The 8,266-nt window shown below is 43.6% G+C and overlaps 1 non-coding gene across 1 annotated transcript; it reads left to right on the top strand.

Moving 5' to 3' along the window:
• The first annotated feature begins 4,654 nt into the window (after window positions 1-4,654).
• LOC121812297 lies at window positions 4,655-4,773 on the top strand. Its single transcript, XR_006052980.1, has one exon. It is a non-coding gene; the product is annotated as a 5S ribosomal RNA (ribosomal RNA).
• Window positions 4,774-8,266: the final 3,493 nt, after the last annotated feature.

Consider the following 8,266-nt stretch of genomic DNA (forward strand, 5'->3'; position numbering starts at 1 on the left):
TCTTCCTCCCTCAAATGTTCCTCTATTTTCTTTAACTGGTTAACACTTAGCGATCCCTTTTCAGGAAACCTGTTTACTTTTTGCCAGGAGTTTCCCCTCGATTCGTCAAGGTGATCTCGGTGGTCGCTGAAACACAGGCTCTGCGACTCTGCCTTTCTCTTTGCTTTAAACAGCTGGCAGGACCGAAGCGTTTTGCTACCTCGGGGTGATCAGCCGTCCCAGAGCCGTCCTTCAGCGAGAACACTGGATCACCCTGCTCACAGCGCCAAACTGTTGTGGAAATTTTAATTACCAAAGCCTGCAGACACGATGAGTTGTAACAACACCTTTATTTCAGTTATCTTATGCATGAGGAAGGACGTCAGTCAGGGGGCACTGAAAGTCGTCTCTGACAATGAACAATTCAAGTCCTTTTTATACACAGTCGCAGAACAAAAGGCTTTTACACTTGCAGTTCACACCTTGGCTCTAAACAGAAAGACTCTCTATCACCTGTGTGAATCTCCCCCACTCTGGGGTCAAGTCTTCCTGTGTGAGCTTCCGTCTCCTGGCTTCAGTCTTCTGGGAGACATTCACCAGTTTCTCACCGTCTGTTTCTCAGCATGAATGAGGTGTGAACCAGACGTACTAAACTAAGTAACATGAAAGCATTTCATCAAGACAATACATTAAAGAGAAATCCCACAACACCACCTTCACCCAGTATGTGACCTGCCCCATCGTAGGCAATAAAACATTGTACTTAATGTATGCCAATGAAAAAGTGGCATACAGTCCATCACCTCCCCCTGCCCAGGGAAGATCTGATCGTAACCTAGTGCACCTTGTCCCTGTGTGCAGCCCTTAGTGTGCACGGAGCCACTAATCACCCACGCAGTGCAGAGATGGTCCGCGGAGGGCATATAAATAAATAATAAAAGCAAATAAATGACAGTATGCTTTTACTGAAACAAACGGAGACCTTAACTTTTATCAAAATACCGTTTTACTCAGTTTAAAGTAATACCACTGTATAATTTAATGTTAACAGTATCTCAGGAATATTTTGCCCATTCAACATGCATTTAAAAAGAACCTGATATGCATTTTTACTCCACCGTTATTGGCCTCATTCAAGATGGTGTGGAGTCTGTACACCGGCAGGAGGTTGAGCGGCTAGTACTCTGGAGCAGTCAGCACAAGCTGGAACTGAACACGCTTAAGACTGTGGAGATATCCCTCACACCCTGGACGTAGACTTATTGACCCGCTGCCCTCTGGCAACCCTAAGCGGTTGAACCGTCACACTGCTAGACTGCAACTGCACTCTTTGGTATTAACTTCTGTAATCTTGTAATTTCTGTATAAAAGAATTAGATTGGTATTATATTGTTAGTTTATACACCTGTGTGCATATGTGCATGTGTATTTATGTATGTCCATACACATAGATGGATTGTGTTTTACATTTTTGTGCTTGACAGACGCCCTCAATCAGAACCTAATTCCTTGTATGTGTTTGCGCATATAGTTTGCCAATAAACGCGATTCTGATTATGAGGTATTTCCCTCTGGATGGCACACACGAGTAAATTAAGTAGAAAAAATGTCATGTGCATAGCCTCTTTTAAAATTCTTTTTTGGAAGCCACAAGAAGAGAAATATGTGGCATTCCCTGGCACACATTCTACAAAGACAACTCTCTTCCTCTGCTTCAAGCTCTTTGCTTTAAGCAGCTAAAGGGGAGTTAATTTTCTTCTTCCGACTTACCTTCAATGCACTGTCTTAGTCACTTCAAATCTCACCTTTTCCCCTTATTTTTCAGAGATTACAAGTTCATGTGTGACATTGTTTTTACTTTTAGCTAAAGGGTGGTTTAAAAAAACACTGTAGAAGCACTTGTGGCTGTGTCCTTTGTGCACACACATTAGTGAAAATGAAAAACATTCATTTTTAGAGTGTTTGATCTATAAACATGTACCACTGTGTAATCCCGTTTTTGGATGAACTGAGGCTTAAAAATATAGGCTAGAAAAAGTGACTGTTCATTTCAGCGATTTTGGTTCCTTATCAGCAGAGTCAGACAGCATGAATATGAGGAGGCTTGTAGAGATGACAGTAGCCAAGAAGACAAGTTTCCTGAGGTTGGGCTGAATGAACCTAGAACACAGGGAAAAACCTAAACAAGCAGAAGGAACTTTAGCTAAATATATTGTCACGTACAGCAAAATGACAGTAATAAAGAAGGTAAGTGGTGGCCATAGAAAAAGCAAAGCTATCACTGGATTGACTGTCCGAATTGCTACACACTTTTTAAGCCAGTCTAACAACTCATTTTCTTTACTTTGGTAATTACAGTTAATGCCTTTTATGTATAAAATATAATTTAAATGCCAGTGTTCATTATCTTGACATTATTTTTCGCAAAAAACAAAACACTAGCTTTACAGCCATCATCTCTTACATAGTTCTACCACATTTACATAAATCACTACAAAGTTCATGTCAAACTATATAAATGTAAAATTACGCAGAAGTCGTAAATGTTTCCATAAAACTTCCCCACAAACAGTTTAACAAAAATAATATCACGGTCAGCACTGACACATGTTCACAGTCCTCAAATTGATTTTTAACCAGGTTATAGTCAAAGGTCAGGTGCCAATCTCAGAGTTGACGCCGAAGTTTAAAGTCATAGTTTGTTAAAACTGCTTTGTTCTTGAAAGCAGTGAGATGAATTCATAACTTTTAAGTCTGAGTTGAGATGGATTTTTGAGTTCTTGGTTTGAGAACAGATGAGGGGAAATTCATTGAACCATTTACCTTGACTTAAGCACATAACTGTTCTACATAGCCCTCGTCAATGGAACCCAATACCAGTATTTGACAGTAACAGGTGAGCCTCAACTTTAATTTGTAAATAGACAAGACACCATAAGAACTGACATTACAATATTTTATTTTACAAAAGTCAGTGTCTTTTAGTTAAGTTTGTTTGGCATCTGTTGTACATCTTGAAAAAATAAATAAATTAAAAAAAAACACACTCTATGCAGTGTACTATAATTGAACACAAACGAAAATCCACAACAACCTTTCAAAACAATATTTCTAGATGAATTGTCATTTTCCTTCCAATACTGGAAACTTTCTGAACACCACTTATTTTGCATGGCTTGATGCATGCATACCCCACTTGTCTTAACTGGACTATAAATATAACTATATACACAATGAACAGTCACATTTGTAGAAACAACACTTTTAAAATGTAAAATCTTTAAGAAGCCCGAGTGCCAGGAGTAATCCCATTTAAGAACACTTACAATAACAACTTCATCCCAAAAGGCCGCAGGTTTTAACCACAGCTTCCCAGCATCAGTTCATGTATGCAGCTACACCTTTCCAAATCCCAGGGATCCTTTAATGCATCGTTCATAAGATCTTTAAATTGATCTTCATCTGCAACACTTCTTGGAAGATACAGGGATAAGCTGCACGTTGATGTGTATGGGATGCGCCGCATCCCCGACTCCTGATCGTAAAAGTCTATGTTGCAGGACTGTGGGAACCCCAGTGGTGGAAGTAAGTCAGCCCCAGTTATAAAGACCAGCAGCTCTTCAAACGTGTGGTCCACCTCTTGCTCTGTTAAAATACATACAACTAGTAAATAAGGTGCAATGTGTAGGTTCATGAATCAAAGATTTATAATCAGGTACACTGACTGTATAGTAGAGCAGTTGCGTTAATGACTATTTTTGGAGTCAAAAACAGGTTGTTAGGCAAAACCAATATTGCAATAAAAATATTGCAACCTGACACCCATGTGCAACGAATATTAATAAAAAAAAAATAAAATTTAAAAAGCAGCACGGTGGCACGGTGGTTAGCACTGTTGCCGACAGCAAGAAGGTCCTGAGTTCAATTCCATCATCAGGCCGGGGTCTTTCTGTGTGGAGTTTGCATGTTCCCCCCGTGTTTGCGTGGGTTTACTCCGGCTTCCTCCCACTGTCCAAAGACATGCAACTTGTGGGGATAGGTTAATTGGATAATCCAAATTGCCTATAGGTTTGAATGTGCGAATGGTTGTCTGTCCCTGTGTGTTGGCCCTGCGACAGACTGGCCTGGTGTACCCCGCCTCTTGCCCTATGACAGCTGGGATAGGCTCCAGTGCCCCCCGCGACCCTGAAAAGGATAAGCGGAAGCGAATTGATGGATGGAAAATTCCCAGGCGGTCTCCCATCCAAGTACTGACCAGGCCCGACTCAGCTTGGCTTCCGAGATCGGGCATGTTCAGGGTGGTGTGGCTGTAAGGGAGGAGCTGCTTCAGAAACAGCCTTTTTATACATGCTGTGATGACACAGTCATGCTTACGTTTTTTTAATGTCCTGTATATACGTTGAATTCTCCAAACCACAAAAATGTTGCACTTCCAAATGGTGCTAACACACTGTGTGCTCTGTGTCACTTTAACACTGTGCTGTGAGAAACTAACGTGTGTTATTATGGTGACGTTACCGCGGGAAAAGCATTTTTGCAGCTCAGTGTTGAAGTTGCAGTTCACAACAAAGGTTTGCATGTTTTCGCTGTAACATGTGAAGCTTAGCACAATACTATATTTTAAACTGTGTGACATTTGCCAAGTATAAAAGGTCTTTTATAGCAGACTTCCCTCCCTTACGGCCATACCACCCTGAACACGCCCGATCTAGTCTGATCTTGGAAGGTAAGCAGGGTCGGGCCTGGTCAGTACTTGGATGGGAGACCGCCTGGGAATACCAGGTGCTGTAAGCTTTTGCACTTCCACACACAAACTGCAGAGGGCGCCGCTGCTCACTCAGTGAAGGCAGCTTCAGGAAGAGCTTCATGACAACGCTCCTGATTGCATTTTGCTTTTGTGCAAAACAAAAAAACAAGAACGAAATATTTAGGAAATACACAAACTTATTTATTCTGTAAATGTAGAAAATGTCTGTGGCTAGTCCGTCTGGGCTCAGTACAGAGGAACTTGTTAACCTTGTACCCTGCATCAGGCACAGTGTCAACCTGACACCCATGTGCAACGAGTTTTAACTCTTATTGGCTGCCGACTGCGGTCCCGAAGAGTACTGAATAAATGCGCATCAGTGTGCTACCCTGAGCAGGGAACACGATATCATGGAGTTTCTAACATGGAGCAAGGTGAAGGTGACGCTACTATGCAGGACCGCCCCTGCTTAGCTTCAGAGATCAGATGAGAACAGGCTGGTATGGCCGTAAGTGAGAGGCTTCCTCGATAAGAGGGTTCATGTAGATACTGTAACCCATTTATTGGGATTTAAAAAACAATTTAGACTGAAGGATATTGATTAGTTTCTACTTTTTTTTAATAGCTGCACATGACAGCACAGTTATAATGCATACTTAATGCTGCAATATTCACGTCATAAACAATTGTGAGTGTTTGCACAAAAACATCTGCAGGTGCTCTGTGCATGTACAGTGATATTGATGTAACGCTTGAAGAATTTGACATTACTACATCAGTGGAAGAGCTCTTGCGCAAGACTCACTAACCATCCTATTCGAAAATGAGCTTAACCCTCGTGCTCCCCGTCTGGGCAGCTCCGGACCCCGGGGGTCCCAGAGTACCCCTGGGTAGCATTTCACAGGCCGCGCATCAGGGTTGGCTCCCGCGCCCCGTACACCCACGTTTCCCTCCCTGAATGCCACTCCCGTTTCAATTTTTCTCCTAGTTTCAGGCAGGCTCTATCATGTTCGTCCATGGGAGGCCGCTGTTAACCCTTGTGCTCCCCTTCGGGGCAGCCCCAGACCCCGGGGGTCCCTAATTACCCCACCCTCAGTAGAGACAGGTGAATGAAAATGAAAAAAACAGAACGATCATTTGGGGTCGAAGAGTGCCCCAGAGCGATTCTAATGGGTTCTTCAGGGGATTGGGAAAGAAAACGTAGCACTTAGGGGCCACGCACAGAAGCTGCTGCGGCAGCGTGGGGGTCATTGATACCCCAGTACATGAAAATGAAGCATAATCACAATAATAATGATAATAATGATAATAATGATAATAATAATAATAATAATAAGAAGAAGAAGAAGAAGAAGAAGAAGAATACAACACACAGACGCTTCTGAGTTTTATTTTATTTTATTTGAAATTACACTCACGATACAACTGAGGCAATCTGGAAGGCCATACCTTTTAGGGACATGCGCAATAGGGAGGGTGCGTTTTTAAAATGCCCCCCTCCCCCCCGGGGCTGTATTTTTGATTACAATATCAACAAACTGTCCGTGTTTCAGGTGCTCGGTGCTGTACAGCGCCTTCGGTGGCTGTGAATACATGATCAGGAGACGTTGAATGGAAGGAATGAAACGCGGCGTGAGGAGTCTTTTCCTGATGCTGTAATAATGTTCAGCGTAAAAGTCATCCTCCAAGTGTCACAGCGGGATGGAACGGACACACGCGCAGGCTCTGAGTTGGGAAACACAAGAATCTTTATTACAGCACACCAGGTGATCTATTTACAGAGGTGAGGGGGAAGCCGGGCTCCGGGGGTCCACACACAAAGGGAAAAGACGCTGAAAGTCCACACGCACTCCGTCCACTCCTCACGCTCCTCTCCACACTCCACAGAAAACACGATGACGTACTCCACTCCTCGCACACTCAATCACTCAGGAAACACAGGGGTTGGTCCAGGGAATGCGGGTCGGCAACGGTCCAGTGACGAGAAACACAGAGCTGCCGTCTTATAAAGGAGCTGGAACACTCTCGTAACGAGCCACAGGTGCGTGATGGCGACCAGGTGCGTGGACCAAGGGCAGAAGCCCACAGGTGAGCTCCGTCCTGGCAGAGGGAGGAGGGAAAGAGAGGAAGGGAGAGAGCAGGAGCAAAATGAAAAACATATGTAGCCATACTGAGCCGACCGGGTAGGCACAGGGACCCTGACACCAAGACTCGCAGACACTTGTGTTGTCTCTGGCTGGGGTGATTGGTCTTGCACCCGTTGCATGCTTCGGTGTGGTACTCGTTGATCACTAGGTCGAGTAGGTGATACACCTACGCAGTTTTCACGGAATCGACGAGTAAAGAAGACGCCCAACCGTCAAGCTCGGCGTCTTGCCGCTCGCCCGCCGCTGTCACACTCCGCGTTGGACAGTATCTCTCCCTCTTCTGAGGATGTCAATAGGAAATTGTACTTAGAAGTCAGTATAACCTTTTAATTATATAAGTTTGTATATGGTAGAATACTGCATGTAATCATTAGTGTTTAGTTGGTGGCATAGTGAAAGAATGTCTCATCCTAGGGGGCCTGTAACACTTCAAGGTGTTTTAGCGCCCACCCCCACATCCTGGGAGCATGGGGAGAGGTCGTACCTTGTTTCATTGTTTTATTGTTTTAACGTAGCTATGTCTGTTTTAGTCTAAGTGCCTGTTGTTTAGATGAACTGCTGGACTTCTTCACTGTGTTATCTAGGGTGAACCATCTAGGGTGAGGGGGAGACTACCCTCTTCCTGACCAAGGATGTTTCCTTTTGTGCTTTTATGTTATATGACCCTTTGATCAGCAACACACACACACACACCTCCACATTCTAATGTAAAGAACAAACGCTCACTGAAGTATAAATAAAGACCGGGGCAGTTTCTCGGCGCGAGTCTCAGTTCTGGAGACTGCCCTTGCTAGCAAGAAGTTCTGTGTGTTTCTCTTCTCTGAGTCTTTACTGAAGAAGTGTTTTAGAGTATATTTCTTTAAAGAGGAACTGTCAGTTGAGCCGTCCGAGGAACTGTCCTCCTCGTCGCGACGCAGGGGTGCAGAGTCCATCTTTTGCTTTTTATCTCCCTCGGTATTGAGCGAGGGAGAAGGTTTTGACAAAAAAAAAGTTTCAGAACGAACGAGACAATCGCCTTCTATTGAAAATACTAGAAAGGGGGGCTTATATTTTTTGTTGTTGTTTTATAGCGACTTCATAGAACAGCTACGGCATAGGCAAACATTCAGTGAGTGAGTAAGTAAGTAAGTACATAGACATTATGCATTAGAACTAGAAATCCTAGAAAACAAGTGAAATGAAACTCAGCCTTCATAGTGTAACAAGGGGAAACGGGGTGGGTTTAGCTAAGCGAACATTGCCAGTGTACAATTTAACTGAGAATATCCAAGGGCTCCACCGAGGCCCTTGAGAACATAAGATGTAAAATACGCTCCTGCGCCAAATAATCCCAGGGAAGCGAGGCCGGTGAATTTACACCGCTCCTTCAATTCGATCCTCTCCTCTTCTTCCC

Source organism: Haplochromis burtoni, unplaced genomic scaffold, assembly GCF_018398535.1.
Source record: "Haplochromis burtoni strain Fernald_Lab_line unplaced genomic scaffold, NCSU_Asbu1 Contig_513, whole genome shotgun sequence".
In the NCBI taxonomy this organism is placed as follows: Eukaryota; Metazoa; Chordata; class Actinopteri; order Cichliformes; family Cichlidae; genus Haplochromis; species Haplochromis burtoni.